The sequence below is a fragment of the Astyanax mexicanus genome, unplaced genomic scaffold (assembly GCF_023375975.1).
Source record: "Astyanax mexicanus isolate ESR-SI-001 unplaced genomic scaffold, AstMex3_surface scaffold_34, whole genome shotgun sequence".
NCBI lineage: Eukaryota > Metazoa > Chordata > Actinopteri > Characiformes > Acestrorhamphidae > Astyanax > Astyanax mexicanus.
Window position 1 is genome coordinate 2,245,648 of NW_026040044.1, and position 17,617 is coordinate 2,263,264.

Consider the following 17,617-nt stretch of genomic DNA (forward strand, 5'->3'; position numbering starts at 1 on the left):
GAAGTGTGCTCCTTACAAAAGACAGGAACAAGAAGCATATATATTTATACTTTAATGTAAATATAGATCACATATATTTAACATCAATTCTTAGAACATATACTCTAATACAATATACCTGGTGTATAATAAAGAGTGATACAGTTGTAATACTCGTTATTACATGTATTATAATTTTGCTGTAAACATATTTAAAATATATATGGGGTTTCATACATGAAGTAGTTTAAATGTTTAAATGTTACTTAATTAAAGTATATTTAAAATAGTTCCATTTTAGTACAGTTTAAGCACAATTTAAGTAAGACTTTTGTACTATTTTTATACTGTAATTAAAGTATAATAAGTACAAATAAAAGTTGTTGTATTTCATCACTCTTTAAATATACTGATTAATAATAATGTGGCTACAAGAACACTTTAGTGCACTATAGTATAATAATGCTCACTAGGGTTCCCTCTAAACAGGGATTAATAAAGTAGTAGATTGTTCTTTTTTAGAAATTGCTAATTTGATCAAATAAAGCCTTTCTAAAGAAATAGAAAATGTTAGCTTTGTTAGCTTAGCTCGACTCTCAGTTTCTACACGAACCCACAGTATATATTTAGCTTTATTCTGATGAACTGTTAACACTGTAAACACCAAGTGAGAGAAATGAAAATACAGTTTACAGCAGTGTAGGTACATTTATTCAGCTTTAAAGAAGGAATTATCTGTAAACAGAGTGATATACTCTTGAGGATCGCCACGAGGCGATGGCCGACGTCTATCTGATCTCTAAAGGAAGTTAGCGATTTGCCGGATTCCTTTTATAGTCGAGAAAACACACAGATATACAAAGCGTTTACTAATCAAACACTGTTATTTAGGCTTACTTGTGAATTCTGATGAATCCTGAGGTCAACTGGCTTCTGCGGCTGCCGAGGCAATTCTGGAGTTAGTTTCGATTTAGTGCAAAATTACACCAACATACTGCGCCGGTGACGTTAACATCCTGCGACTGAGTGCCTGAGCAATGCAGTCAAACCTGTTTTAAGCTCGATTGCACAATCAGAAAAAGAGTGAATTAATACTTAAATAAAGCAGATCCTAGTAAATAAAAGTGTATTAAAGTATATTAAGCATTATTATTATACTATAGTGCACTAAAGTGTTCTTATAGCCACATTATTATTTATTATTAATCAGTATATTTAAAGAGTGATAAAATACAACACCTTTTATTTGAACTTATTATACTTTAATTACAGTATAAAAATAGTACAAAAGTCTTACTTAAATTGTGCTTAAACTGTACTAAAATGGAACTATTTTAAATATACTTTAATTAAGTGACATTTAAACATTTAAACTACTTCATGTATGTAACCCCATATATATTTTAAATATGCTTACAGCAAAATAATAATATATTTAATAATGAGTATTACAACTCTATCACTATTTATTATACACCATGTATATTGTATTAGAGTATATGTAGTAAGAATTGATGTTAAATATATGTGATATATTTACATTAGAGTACAAATACAAATATGCTTCCTGTTCCTGTATTTTGTAAGTAACACACTTCTAGGATATATTCTTTTTTAAGTATAAAAATATATTTAAATATTCTGTACTAGAATTTTTAGCTTGTTACAAATTTACTTTAATATTTTTAAATTAGTATTAGTAATTTAAGTGAACTACTGTAACTGTTGTTTTTAACACACTTTGCTAAAAACATACAAAAGTATATTTGGAAACATGTATTTTAGAAGTATATTGAATTACATTAAACTAAAAGTGTACTTTAAAGCAGTCTATTTATTTAAAATACACTATATTGTACTTTTCAAAAATATCTGATCAAATTTTACTTTTAAACATTTGATGAAAGCATATAATAATATAATAATAATAATAATAATAATAATAATAATATCATAATAATATTAATGTAGTTATAATATATTTTAATTAAGTACATAAATCTGCATACTTAAATATTTCTCAATATGTTTTAAGCCCAATTAAGTATATTTTTTTCACCAGGGTAAGTCAAATATTTTTCTGTTTTAATTTGGACAAAAAAATGACAAATGAAAAATGTTAAATATTTCAACAAGATTTAAGGTCATTAACATAATAAGATTCAACATTTTCCCCAGTGTATATATACTCCTTTTGGACCACAGCATGAGTAAAGCTTTTTGTGTGCTTAGTTTTAGGTCCAATTACTTAAAATTAGGTGAAAAATAGTAAAAAAAAAAAAAAAAAAAAAATATTAAGCTCATTATAACAAAAATAAGCTAAATAATTTTACACGTACACACAATGTTTAGTGAGACAAAAAATCAGCTAATTTCACTTAATTCCTAAGGTTTAGTTTTTGCAGTGTGAACAGTAATGATTGAGAATGATGTAAGATGATATTTTAACATGCAGATTATCTAGAAGTGCAGTTTTTAACCTCTATAGACAGTGAATCCTGTTATTCAGAGCCTCCAAACTGTCAGATTTCATTTATATATAATCAAGTATTTCTGATTACATTACATTTTGATATATGCATGTTTATTTTCTATTGGAAAATCACAAAAAAAGCTAATTTGACATAATTTCACAATAAACTCCACATTTATTGTCACCTTTTTAAAGTTGTAGGTAAATAACACTGTTTAAAACGTGATCCTGGTTTAAAAACTCAGCCATGGAAAATAAAACACATTTAAAACATTACAGTTTGATCACCTTTATTCAGTGCATAGATCATTTTATAGAGCTGAATCAGTATTTAGCTAAACTTTATATAAACACTCATAATTAAAAGTAACTGTAAAAATATATGGTAAATATGATAAGTAAAACAAATATATATAAAAATATATGTGTAAAATACAGCAGTGCTTTCTTTACAGTATGATGGTGAACAGTATTTTTACAGTACAGAACTGTAATTCAGAATATAGCATAGAAACTGTTTTTAATTCCTGCTACAAGTATTTTCAAGGATTCAAGGAGTGTCAGGGCCAGACAGGAATGAGACTGGTGCAGATACAATAAAATAACTTTTATTAAAGTTATAGAGTAGACAGAGGTAGTCAACGGAAACAGGGTCAGTACCAGTAATACACAGTGTAGAGAAACCATACCATAACCGGAAGACAGTCCAGAGTTCATACACAGGTAGGCAGTATAACAGGGCAGACAAAAATCCAAAGTATCATAAACAGTCCAGGTCATACATGGATATCCAAGACAAGGGAGCAGGCAAAAATCAACGTCGGTAGAAAACAAAAACAAGATCATACACAGATAAAGGCAAGGGCAAGAGAAACGCTTTGTGTTGCAGGATAAACCAAACAGATACTCGGCGAGGTGTGAGCGTGAGCATGGTCCTTAAATACTGAGGATAATCAGTACTCGGGGCTTCCTGGTGGCGTCATGTGATGTGTCATGTGATCGGGAGTGTGTGTTGTGTCATGGAGTGGTGCGTTCTGGGTATTGTAGTTGTTACTGTGGGAATCGCAGATAGAGCTGGATGTGGGAGACATGCTTTCAGCACCAGACATGACAAGGAGATTTTACTGTATTTATTAAAATGTATTATATTTTAATGTTTTTTAATGAACAGTAAGAAGCTGTACCTGAGAGCTGTACCTTATTTTTTTTAACACATGTCAAAAAAGTTTGCTGAACTTTAGCTCCACTGCTATAGGTATATCTGTACCTGGGTAATAAAGGGTTCTCCTAATTCTTTTACTTATTTTATTCTTCTCACTCTGTTGTAAAGGTGATAATAATCCATTGAGTTTCCAGAATTGCCGGAATGAAAAGTGTCACAGAGTCTTCAGTTTGCTGTGCTGAGAGGAGTTGAACAGTCTTATGGCCTGAGGGACAAAAGATCTCCTGAGTCTGTGATGGTGCTGTGCAGAGGATGGTGAACATTGTCCATGATCTGCGAGTTATCGTCACTCCAAGATACTTTACAGTTTTTCTCAATTGGTTTGGCTCATTTCTTGAAACTGAGATGACATTCCTATAACTATAAGGTAAATTGGCAAAACAGACTTACAGTTCTTCACAACACTTCAGATAACCAGCAAAATGTCATATGTCTCCCAAAACGTTCATTCTTGCGTCAAAATGAAGTCCCTCTCCCATATAAATAGTCAGTACCATAAAAATGGCATAGATCCTTCTCAATTGCTTTGGCACATTTTCATTCATTTCGTCCTCCTGTCAAAATAAACTGGACGGTGCAGCAAAACTACATGGATCCTCATCAAATGCTCATATCGCTCCAAAAACAGTTTACCCATGTGTCAAAACTGATTTCCTTTCTCACACAAATCATCAGTGCCCCCAAAATGCATTGTCCCTTTGGCATTGTGTAAGTACTGCCAGTCAAAATGCTTAGATGTTTTGTCTTTATGGCAGAGGTCTAGCTAAAGGAATACAATTTTCACACCACACACACTGCACTCATTCAAGTACATCTTTACACATTACTGTAGGTAGAAAAGAAAAAATACTAAGGAAAATGTATCAAATATACTATGTATACAAATTACAAAACCCTGCAAAATACATTACAGTATGTAAAAAAACACAGTCAAGCATCACAAATGCAATACAGTAACATTCTGACTACTCTGAGTCACTCCCCTCTCTCTCCTGCTCATCTTCCTGCCCATCCATCCTCTGCAGTCTGTTTAACCATAAATTCTCATCAACATCACATCTGATGTGTTCTTTAGCAATGCACCGTGGAAAGAAGCGTCGTGAATGCCTGAGCCATCCTCTACACTGATCTCCACAGGACTATATCATCGTTATATCATCACAGGACTAGCATCAAAGCACTAGCACCAGGCCAAGCTGTATATACACACCAATGCCAGCATTCAAAATCACAGACTACACCTGTCAGGTAACAAACTGACGGACTGATCACCTGTAGCACACATGTGGGACACTACTCCTCATCAAAACCTGCTTTCATCTGTTACCTACTCACCTGATTGTCATAAATTTATGAAATGTTCCAAAATATGTGTTCTGTATTGTATTACAATTTCTTAACTCATTTTGACAATTGAGCAGACTATTCTGTTTTGAAGAGAACAACCATTACACTGAGAACCAACCAATTGGGATAGATCAACAAGATGCATTCTTTTGGAAAATGTACTAAATGTAGGATGATTGTGTTAAGTGTAGGCTACTTGTACAAAACCATTTGCAAAGATGTACTAAATGCTTGAGACATGTACAAAATGAATTGAAATGTGATGAAAGCAATGAGAAATGCCATTCTGTTATGAGGAACCGCAAGTTAGTTTGGGAATTTGTCCATGTTATTTTGAGAATGTCATCTCAGTTTCAAGAAATGAGCCAAACCAATTGAGAAAAACTGTATAATGCCCTTACTTATTTTTAATTAATAGAAGTCAAAGGACATAATTTGGGTCTGATAGACAAAAACCCACTATTAATGAGGTTAATTTTGTAGCCCGAGATCTGACCAAACTCTGATATGATTCCTAAAGCTTCAGGAATGGAGACATCATAAAAACACTCTTCAGGTGAGGATGTTTAAGAGAATGGTGAATGTTAAGATCTGTGAGGGAACACTCGTCACTGCTGAACTTCCTGTAAAAACAGAGAAGAAAATATCACTGAGTTTAAATTCTTTAATACAGACGTAGAGAATTTAAATGTTAGTATATTCTGTAAAATACTATCAATTACAGCCACCAGTATTTTACTGTAAACTTTACATTCTACAGTAAAACCCTGTAAATAAATGTATCATAATTAAATCACAATAACCCTGTAAGAATATGGTAAAATACAACCAGAGCACTCTAATGAAAACTTTACATTCTACAGAACTGACTATAAAATTTAACATAAGCCCACAATATTTCATAGTCCTTACCGTGTACTGAGAGCTCCACGCTCTGGATGAAGACTCGTTTAGACTGTAAAGATCTTTTCACCACCAGATAACTCTGATAAACTCCAGCATCTTCAGCTTTAACCTCCTTCAGAACCAGAGAACAGTTTCCTTTCTTCAGTTTATCTTCAGGAACATCAACCCGACCTTTATACCCCTCCCCCTCATAATGCTCTTTGCCTCTCCTCTCAAACACCGTCCCAGAAAACCTTCTCCACTCGATGTACAGGTTCTGATTGGACGACGGAGTGCTGGAGACTGCTGTCCAATCACACGGCAGAACAGCTGAGGAGCCCTCACCCACCGACATGAAGGTCTGAGACTGAGCTGAACAATACAAACATGATAAATCTTAACTGAACTTCTTTTATATATAGTTTATAGTAATGGTCACCAGTTCAACATGTACCTGTACAGGTGATACACCACAGGAGGAGTGCCCGATGTGAGGAGATCATGGTAGCCAGTGGAGGACGGTGGAATATATCTGATTAAAATATAGTAAAATAGAAAATACAAACAGAAATAGAAGAGAATTAGAAACAAATGATGACAGTTTAAATGACTGGAACAGATCTGTAGAAGCTAATAATACACTGTTTTGTGTGTAAATAAGTGCTATCTGCACTGTGCTGTGAGGCTCTCAGAATGTCTTTGCTATCGTAACAACGTGAAAAGTACACCTTGCCCATAGGTGTGTTTAATTTTGGGAGTAACGTGAAATTAACCAATCAGAGTGTCTCTTGCTCATCATTCTCTTTAAAAGTAGATCAGGTGAGCTCTGACTATGGTGGATTGCTATTGTAACGGTGCAGCTACCTGGACGTGTTCAACAAACTCTTCTCAGCAGAGGAAACTGAGCTGCTGCCAAGATAGCAAAACTCCAGAAATTTAATTAAACACACCTCTTTCTTAGGTTATTAATCTTTTATTATAAAAATAAGAGCACACTGAAAAATTGTGATTTTCTTTGATTTTATCAAATGTAAAACCTCTGGAATATAATCAAGAGGAAGATGGATGATCACAAACCATCAAACCACCAAACTGAACTGCTTGAATTTTTGCACCAGGAGTAAAGCAGCATAAAGTTATCCAAAAGCAGTGTGTAAGACTGGTGGAGGAGAACATGATGCCAAGATGCATGAAAAAAACTGTGATTAAAAACCAACCAGGGTTATTCCACCAAATATTGATTATTTCTGAACTCTTAAAACTTTATGAATATGAACTTGTTTTCTTTGCATTATTTGAGGTCTGAAAGTTCTGCATCTTTTTTGTTATTTCAGTCATTTCTCATTTTCTGTAAATAAATGCTCTAAATGAGAATATTTTTATTTGGAATTTGGGAGAAATGTTGTCTGTAGTTTATAGAATAAAACAACAATGTTCATTTTACTCAAATATAAACCTATTGTGACGCTGCCTCGACGAACCCCGAGCTCAGGGACATGAAGTCAGCGGGTAGGTAGTGACCAAGGGGAAAAAATGCAGTGAATCCAGCAGTTCAAATGGTGAGCTTTTATTTACAGTGCGAGTGAAAAAAAATACAAACAAAAACTGTGCAAAAGGGAAAATAAACGCAGTTAAAATTCCTGACTAGTTTCAGTACAGGTAAATAAACCAAGGCCGCAAGGCCATAGGTTCACAACTCGGTTCCAGCTCGACCCGCACCTGTGCCCCCTCTCAGCATCAGGTCAGCTATAACTGAGCCAGCCTTCCCCAACCAAAGCTTACCCAGTCCCTCTTAATCAATTAGCCCCGCCCCTAATTTAATGGATCACACCATTTCTAGATATACAGGGGCAAAATGGCTAGGCTTCAGAGGTTCCAGACATAACAGACATGAAATTATAATATTTACATAAGGCCTTAAAAAGAATGATTTTACAAATGTCAACATGAATGCTAACATTACTTTTTGATGTTACCTTTTAAATAATTACTCTACCCCTTACCCCTCCCTGAGGTAGCTGAGGGCCCTTCAGCTTGCCCCAGAGACAAGAAAAAGGTATAAAAAGGTAAGTATAACAGGTAAGTATCAATAGGTATAAAAAAGTAAGTAATACAGGTAAGTATCAACGCTGGTGATGAAGACAACTATTGTTTTCATCACACCTATAAATAGTAAAATCAGAGAAACTGATTCAGAAACTGAAGTGATCTCTTCATTTTTACAGAGCTGTAGAATGTCTGATGCGTCTCCAGAGTGAAAGAGTTTTCCTGTTAAAATTACAGACGATAAGTAAATAACTCTACTGAAAAAAAATGTAAATTAATTTACAGTGATTGAAATCACTGCTAAATTACAATAATAATCTGTCAAGTTTACACAAATTAAATGTTAATTTTGCATAGCAGTGTTCTACATAAAAACAGCTGAGGAGCCCTCGCCCACCAACATGAAGGTATGAGACTGAGCTGAAGAATACAAACATATATTACAACATGATAAATATTAACTGAACTTCTTTTATATATAGTTTATAGTAATGGTCACCAGTTCAACATGTACCTGTACAGGTGATACACCACAGGAGGAGTGCCCGACGTGAGGAGATCATGGTAGCCAGTGGAGGACAGTGGAATATATCTGATTAAAATATAGTAAAATAGAAAATACAAACAGAAATAGAAGAGAATTAGAAACAAATGATGACAGTTTAAATGACTGGAACAGATCTGTAGAAGCTAATACACTGTTTTGTGTGTAAATAAGTGCTATCTGCACTGTGCTGTGAGGCTCTCAGAATGTCTTTGCTATCGTAACAACGTGAAAAGTACACCTTGCCCATAGGTGTGTTTAATTTTGGGAGTAACGTGAAATTAACCAATCAGAGTGTCTCTTGCTCATCATTCTCTTTAAAAGTAGATCAGGTGAGCTCTGACTATGGTGGATTGCTATTGTAACGGTGCAGCTACCTGGACGTGTTCAACAAACTCTTCTCAGCAGAGGAAACTGAGCTGCTGCCAAGATAGCAAAACTCCAGAAATTTACTTAAACACACCTCTTTCTTAGGTTATTAATCTTTTATTATAAAAATAAGAGCACACAGAAAAAATATGATTTTCTTTGATTTTATCAAATTGAAAACCTCTGGAATATAATCAAGAGGAAGATGGATGATCACAAACCATCAAACCACCAAACTGAACTGCTTGAATTTTTGCACCAGGAGTAAAGCAGCATAAAGTTATCCAAAAGCAGTGTGTAAGACTGGTGGAGGAGAACATGATGCCAAGATGCATGAAATTAAAACTGTGATTAAAAACCAACCAGGATTATTCCACCAAATATTGATTATTTCTGAACTCTTAAAACTTTATGAATATGAACTTGTTGTTTTCTTTGCATTATTTGAGGTCTGAAAGTTCTGCATCTTTTTTGTTATTTCAGTCATTTCTCATTTTCTGTAAATAAATGCTCTAAATGAGAATATTTTTATTTGGAATTTGGGAGAAATGTTGTCTGTAGTTTATAGAATAAAACAACAATGTTCATTTTACTCAAATATAAACCTATTGTGACGCTGCCTCGACGAACCCCGAGCTCAGGGACATGAAGTCAGCGGGTAGGTAGTGACCAAGGGGAAAAAATGCAGTGAATCCAGCAGTTCAAATGGTGAGCTTTTATTTACAGTGCGAGTGAAAAAAAATACAAACAAAAACTGTGCAAAAGGGAAAATAAACGCAGTTAAAATTCCTGACTAGTTTCAGTACAGGTAAATAAACCAAGGCCGCAAGGCCATAGGTTCACAACTCGGTTCCAGCTCGACCCGCACCTGTGCCCCCTCTCAGCATCAGGTCAGCTATAACTGAGCCAGCCTTCCCCAACCAAAGCTTACCCAGTCCCTCTTAATCAATTAGCCCCGCCCCTAATTTAATGGATCACACCATTTCTAGATATACAGGGGCAAAATGGCTAGGCTTCAGAGGTTCCAGACATAACAGACATGAAATTATAATATTTACATAAGGCCTTAAAAAGAATGATTTTACAAATGTCAACATGAATGCTAACATTACTTTTTGATGTTACCTTTTAAATAATTACTCTACCCCTTACCCCTCCCTGAGGTAGCTGAGGGCCCTTCAGCTTGCCCCAGAGACAAGAAAAAGGTATAAAAAGGTAAGTATAACAGGTAAGTATCAATAGGTATAAAAAAGTAAGTAATACAGGTAAGTATCAACGCTGGTGATGAAGACAACTATTGTTTTCATCACACCTATAAATAGTAAAATCAGAGAAACTGATTCAGAAACTGAAGTGATCTCTTCATTTTTACAGAGCTGTAGAATGTCTGATGCGTCTCCAGAGTGAAATTAATCAGAAATAGTCACTATAATGAAATATGTGAACTACACTGTAAAAAAAAAACTGTAGTTTTTACAGGAAAACGCTGGCAGCTGTGGTTACCAGAGTTTTCCTGTTAAAATTACAGACGATAAGTAAATAACTCTACTGAAAAAAAATGTAAATTAATTTACAGTGATTGAAATCACTGCTAAATTACAATAATAATCTGTCAAGTTTACACAAATTAAATGTTAATTTTGCATAGCAGTGTTCTACATAAAAATACCCTTTCCTGTATTTTTTTTTACCTCTAACAAATGTCTTTACTATAGGATCAATGAGGGCTTGTGTTGGATCACATTCTCATGGAGATATTTTTATCCTAAAACATCAAGAACTAGTTATATGTTTGTTTATATTCCGATAGTGTAGTAAGGTCATGGGTCTCTGTGGGTAGATTAAGCTGTTCTGGTCTTTCTGGGAAAATCCTCTTTTCCCAGAGCTCTCAGGTGTGGCCACATGTTCAAAAATCAACATCTGTCTGACTGGAGCTGCTGTTCTTCTACAAACAGTCAGGAAAACTTTCCTACACTGAAGAAACATAAGAAAAACTCAAATCTTCAACACAGTTTAATTATTAGTTACCTTTCACCTTTATACTTATTATATATTTCATATACAATAATATTATTCAGTGTTATTTCCTTTGGCTCCAGAACCATCATTTTAACCCTCTGTGGCATGAATTATATTTTAATATATTTAACATTAAATACACATACAGTGATCTCGATTCAAAGATTCTAACATACTTTTAGTGATAGCTTTATTATGTGTGTACTTACCAATCTATAATTCAGGATGCTAATAAAAACAGTATGCAACTGATATAACAAAAAGAGTCATATCTAATTTCCTGTAGAGGACTGGTTATGTACATTTATATATTTAAACAGCATAAGACTGTATGCAGTGTGACAGTTTAATCACATTAGCTCTCCTGTTTTTAACAGAATGAACATAATAATTCATTTTTTACATAATAAAGTTACTTTTCTGTACAGTTTTACATACATTAACGTCACTTTTCTACATAATAATGTTCTAAACAATAAAGAAATCTTTCTACATGATACATTTTTATGTATTTTTAGACATTAAATCAGTTTTTGGTTTGATATGAGTCATTTGCTATTGATAATTTAACAGTTCTTACCTCTCAATGTGAAATAGAAACTTCCAGCCTTGGAATCAGGTCCTAAACTAACCCCAGTTACTGAGTGGAAAGTTTTTCATTTGTTTTCCCCAGGAAGGGAGGAAACTCACTTCAATGGAACTCCCATTAGAGTGTGTTGAGTCTAAGATCAGCTGACTGAGGAATTTAGAGACACTTTTATACAAAAAAAAAAAAAACAGTCCAGACCAAAAGATCAGAATACAAATTATTAATCAGTGTATTTAAAGAGTGATAAAATAAAACAACTTTTATTGCACTTATTATACTTTAATTACAGTATAAAAATAGTACAAAAGTCTTACTTAAATTGTGCTTAAACTGTACTAAAATGGAACTATTTTAAATATACTTTAATTAAGTAACATTTAACATTTAAACTACTTCATGTATGAACCCCCATATATATTTTAAATATGCTTACAGCAAAATTATAATATATTTAATAATGAGTATTACAACTGTATCACTTTTATTATACTATATATTTTTTTTATTTATTATATTATATATATTAGAGTATATGTAGTAAGAATTGATGTTAAATGTATGTGATATATTTACATTAGAGTATAAATATATATGCTTCTTGTTCCTGTATTTTGTAAGTAACACACTTCTAGGATATATTCTTTTTTAAGTATAAAAATATATTTAAATATTCTGTACTAGAATTTTTAGCGTGTTACAAATTTACTTTAATATTTTTAAATTAGTATTAGTAATTTAAGTGAACTACTGTAACTGTTGTTTTTAACACACTTTGCTAAAAACATACAAAAGTATATTTGGAAACATGTATTTTAGAAGTATATTGAATTACATTAAACTAAAAGTGTACTTTAAAGTAGTCTATTTATTTAAAATACACTATATTGTACTTTTTAAAAATATCTGATCAAATTTTACTTTTAAACATTTGATGAAAGCATATAATAATAATAATAATAATAATAATAATAATATCATAATAATATTAATGTAGTTATAATATATTTTAATTAAGTACATAAATCTGCATACTTAAATATTTCTCAATATGTTTTAAGCCCAATTAAGTATATATTTTTTTCTCCAGGGTAAGTCAAATATTTTTCTGTTTTAATTTGGACAAAAAAATGACAAATGAAAAATTTTAAATATTTCAACAAGATTTAAGGTCATTTAACATTTTCCCAGTGTATATATACGTCTTTTGGACCACAGCATGAGTAAAGCTTTTTGTGTGCTTAGTTTTAGGTCCAATTACTTAAAAGTAGGTGAAAAAAAATGATTAAGATCATTATAACAAAAATAAGCTAAATAATCTTACACGTACACACAATGTTTAGTGAGACAAAAAATCAGCTAATTTCACTGAAAGGTTTAGTTTTTGCAGTGTGAACAGTAATGATTGAGAATGATGTAAGATGATATTTTAACATGCAGATTATCTAGAAGTGCAGTTTTTAACCTCTATAGACAGTGAATCCTGTTATTCAGAGCCTCCAAACTGTCAGATTTCATTTATATATAATCAAGTATTTCTGATTACATTACATTTTGATATATGCATGTTTATTTTCTATTGGAAAATCACAAAAAAGCTAATTTTACATAATTTCACAATAAACTCCACATTTATTGTCACCTTTTTAAAGTTGTAGGTAAATAACTTTGTTTAAAATGTGATCCTGGTTTAAAAACTCAGCCGTGGAAAATAAAACACATTTAAAACATTACAGTTTGATCACCTTTATTCAGTGCATAGATCATTTTATAGAGCTGAATCAGTATTTAGCTAAACTTTATATAAACTCTCATAATTAAAAATACACTGTAAAAATATATGGTAAATATGATAAGTAAAACAAATATATATAAAAATATATGTGTAAAATACAGCAGCGCTTTCTTTACAGTATTACAGTATGATGGTGAACAGTATTTTTACAGTACAGAAAATTACATTTAATTTTAATGTTTTTTAATAAACAATAAAAACTGTAATTTACAGTAAACAGATGCAAAACCTGCTACAAGTATTTTATTGTATTTATTAAAATGTACAGTATTTTAATGTTTTTTAATAAACAGTAAGAAACTGTTATTTCTTTACAGTATGATGGTGAACAGTATTTTGTTCAATACAGAACTGTAATTCAGAATACAGCATAGAAACTGTAAAATTCTGTTATTTGAATGTTTTTTTTATAAAAAAGTAAGACACTATCATTTAAAATACAGTATAGAAACTGTACAATTACTTTTATTTTTAGTGTTTTTTAAAACAGTAAGAAACTATAATTTAAAATACAGTATAGGAAATGTAAAATTACATTTATTTTTATGTTTTTTTAATCAACAATAAAAAACAGTAATGTACAGTAAACAGCTCCAAACCCTGCTACAAGTATTTAACAGGATTTATTAAAATTCACATTATTTTAATGTTCTTTATAAACAGCAAGAAACTGTAATTTACAATACAGTATAGAAACTGTTTTTAATTCCTGCTAAAAGTATTTTACTGTATTTATTAAAATGTATGATATTTTAATAAAATATTTTACTTGAATTTAATTTTTTAACACATGTCAAAAAGTTTGCTGTAAAAAAATAAAGTGTTCTCCTGATTCTTTTACTTATTTTATTCTTCTCACTCTGTTGTAAAGGTGAAGAGTTACACTCCAACACCAGGGGGAGAGTATAAGAGAGAAATGGAATTGGGCTAAAGTTTTGGTTTTGTTTCTGTTTTTACCCACATGTTTATCTCATTCCAGCCCACCATTTCCTGTCATTATACAGAACATCCTGCAAAATGATCATGTTGATTGAGTTCATCCTGCTCGCTAATGATATAGGAAGTGAAGACCAGTGATTTAAAGTTGGTTTAAAATGATAGATAGATAATATCTGATAGATAGATAAAAGCTGAATTTTATCACAATAAATTCTGCTCTCTCACAGACTCCCGGAAACTATTTGCTACATTTAAATCACTACTCAACCCTCCGCCTCCTCCTCCGGCTACATGCCTTACGGCTGAAACACTTGCCTCATTCTTTACTGGCAAAGTGGCAGCTATCAGCAACCAGTTTACTGATGCACAATGTAGCAGTCCTACTACATGCTCTACTGCCCGGTGTCCCTCCACCGAAGGCGTTGCTTTCTCCTCGTTCGCTCCTCTCACTGAGAACGAGACACTGGCTCTCCTAACGCGTAGCAGTCCTACTACGTGTCCGCTTGACCCAATTCCTTCAAACCTACTGCAAACTATCGCACCTGCAATCATTCCGGCTATCACTCACACGATCAATGCCTCTTTAACTTCTGGTGTATTCCCGACTGCTTTCAAACAAGCACATGTGACACCACTGCTTAAAAAGCCTTCTCTCAACCCCGCCCAGGTTGACAACTACAGACCGGTCTCACTGCTACCCTTTCTCTCTAAAACACTCGAGAGAGCAGTTTTAAATCAGGTCTCTGGCTTCCTCTCCCAGAATGACCTTCTGGACCAGAACCAATCTGGATTCAAAAAAGGACACTCTACCGAGACGGCTCTGTTGTCTGTGACTGAAACATTAAAAACTGCCAGAGCTGCAGGTCAGTCTTCAGTGCTCATTCTGCTGGACCTCTCGGCCGCCTTCGACACAGTCAACCACGACTTCCTCCTAACTATACTTTCAAACATGGGGATCTCAGACAATGTGCTGTCATGGTTCAGATCGCACCTCACTGGGCGCTCGTTCAAGGTGTCGTGGCAAGGACAGCTGTCCTCAGCCCACTCCTTATCCACTGGGGTTCCCCAAGGTTCGGTACTGGGACCCCTTCTCTTCTCCATATACACCACCTCTCTTGGTCAGGTTATCCGCTCACACGGATTTTCCTACCATTGCTTTGCTGATGACACCCAGCTATACCTGTCGTTCTCACCTGAAGATCACTCAATCTCTGCACGGATATCGCAGTGTCTCTCTGACATATCCTCATGGATGAAGGAGCATCACCTTCAATTAAATCTCTCAAAGACTGAACTTCTGGTTATACCAGCAAAACCATCTTTTCAACACAACTTCTCTATAAGCATCGACTCTCTCTCTCTCTCTCACCGACAAAGGTTGCTAGGAACCTGGGTGTTCTGGTTGATGACCAACTCTCCTTCACGCACCATGTGGCCTCGGTTGCTCGGTCCTGCCGCTTTGCGCTCTATAACATCCGAAAAATTAGACCGTCTCTGAAGCAACAGGCCACCCAACTCCTGGTACAAGCAGTCGTCATCTCACGCCTCGACTACTGCAATGCCCTGCCAACTGGCCTCCCGGCCTGTGTAGTAAAACCACTCCAGATGATCCAGAACGCAGCAGCACGTCTGGTCTTCAACCGACCAAAACGGGCACATGTCACCCCGCTGCTCATTGAGCTCCACTGGCTACCAGTTGATGCTCGCATCAAATTCAAAGCTCTTACAATCGCCTACAAGGTGATGACAGAACAGCTCCTTCCTACCTGCACTCGCTCCTGAAGGCTTACGCTACCTCCCGGCCGCTGCGCTCCTCCAATGAACGTCGCCTCGCTTTACCAAACAAACATTCACACAAAGCAATCCAGACTGTTCTCATACAGAGTTCCCCAATGGTGGAACAAACTACCTTCCACTACCAGATCAGGAGAATCTCTCGCTATCTTTAATAAACTCCTGAAGACAGAGCTCTTCAAAGAGCACTTACTCTCCTAACACCTCTAACTAACTACCTTCCACTACCAGATCAGGAGAATCTCTCGCTATCTTTAAGAAACTCCTGAAGACACAACTCTTCAAAGAGCACTTACTCTCCTAACACCTCTAACTAACTACCTTCTACTACCAGATCAGGAGAATCTCTCACTATCTTTAATAAACTCCTGAAGACTGAGCTCTTCAAAGAGCACTTACTCTCCTAACACATCTAACACAATAACTACTTCTAACCTCATTTCCTTCTTCCCCTCCTTCACTCCTCTATCCTATTATTCCCCTTTGTCCTCCTTTTATCCCTATCCAAAGATGTTTTACCTTTAAATTTATTTTACATTGTACTTAACTATTGTAAGTCGCTTTGGACAAAAGCGTCTGCCAAATGTAATGTAATGTAATGTAATGTAATTTAATAATAATAATAGGATATAATATTAGGATAATAGGATAATAATAGGATATAATAACCCATTGAGTGTCCAGAATTGCCGGAATGAAAAAGTGTCACAGAGTCTTCAGTTTGCTGTGCTGAGAGGAGTTCAACAGTCTTATGGCCTGAGGGACAAAATACCTCCTGAGTCTGGTGATGGTGCTGTGCAGAGGAAGGTGAACATTGTCCTTAATCTGTGGGTTACCGTCACTCCAAGATACTTAAAAATGTCCTTACTTATTTTTAATTAATAGAAGTCAAAGGACATAATTTGGGTCTGAATAATAATAGAGAAAAACCCACTATTAATGAGGTTAATTTTGTAGCCCGAGATCTGACCAACGTCTGATATGATTCCTAATGCTTCAGGAATGGAGACATCATAAAAACACTCTTCAGGTGAGGATGTTTAAGAGAATGGTGAATGTTAAGATCTGTGAGGGAACACTCGTCACTGCTGAACTTCCTGTAAAAACAGAGAAGAAAATATCACTGAGTTTAAATTCTTTAATACAGACATAGATAATTTAAATGTTAGTATATTCTGTAAAATACTATCAATTACAGCCACCAGTATTTTACTGTAAACTTTACATTCTACAGTAGAATACTGCAAAGCAATTCATCATAGGTGAATCACAGTAACCCTGTAAGAATATGGTAAAATACAACCAGCGCACTCTAATGAAAACTTTACATTCTACAGAACTGACTATAACATTTTATATGAATTACTTGCATAATGCTCCTGTAAAAATAATGTAAAATACTAGTGTCCAAAGTAAACTTCACCTTTTACAGTAGCATAATAATAATGAATTATACAAATTTTTGTGAATTATTTGAAATTAACATTGCGTGTCCCTATACCCCGTCAGCAGACTATTTTCACGCCTTGCTCCCGCGCTGTTAAAATAGCATCAAAGTTTAGTAATATATCTACACTGATGGGTGTAGTAGTGTGGAAGTGAGGTGTGTTCAGGTGCAT

At 34.2% G+C, this 17,617-nt stretch overlaps 1 long non-coding RNA gene across 1 annotated transcript; it reads right to left on the reverse strand.

The window, feature by feature from the left end:
- Positions 1-14,024: 14,024 nt before the first annotated feature.
- LOC125790075 (uncharacterized) lies at positions 14,025-16,582 on the reverse strand. The gene is made up of 2 exons (XR_007430017.1): positions 16,217-16,582; positions 14,025-16,113 (listed from the first exon to the last, which is right to left on the reverse strand). It is a non-coding gene; the product is annotated as an uncharacterized LOC125790075 (long non-coding RNA).
- Positions 16,583-17,617: the final 1,035 nt, after the last annotated feature.